The sequence below is a fragment of the Acyrthosiphon pisum genome, chromosome A2 (genome assembly GCF_005508785.2).
Source record: "Acyrthosiphon pisum isolate AL4f chromosome A2, pea_aphid_22Mar2018_4r6ur, whole genome shotgun sequence".
Classification (NCBI taxonomy): domain Eukaryota; kingdom Metazoa; phylum Arthropoda; class Insecta; order Hemiptera; family Aphididae; genus Acyrthosiphon; species Acyrthosiphon pisum.
In genome coordinates, this window is record NC_042495.1 from 21,890,175 (window position 1) to 21,890,498 (window position 324).

The following is a 324-nucleotide window of genomic DNA, read 5'->3' on the forward strand; positions in this document are numbered from 1 at the left end:
AAAGTAAAATTTTTCCAATAGTTTTCAAAAGTGCCGTGAAAAACAAAAGAAAAATTAAGGAAAAACGGGAATTTTTACGCAAAATCTGTTTTCGAGGAAATTGATTTTGGTTTTTGGTGTAACTTTAAAACGAATGACTGTAGATACATGACATTTTCACTGGTTGTTTATATTTCCATTTTCTATACATGATAAATTTTTCAAAATATATTGATTTGTTTTGAGCTGTTTACGGACAATTCCAGTTTCCAATTTAATTAGTTTTTTTTTCTATGAATGTCAATAAAACTTTATTTGTTGAGTAAAAATACTTGAAAACTTAAT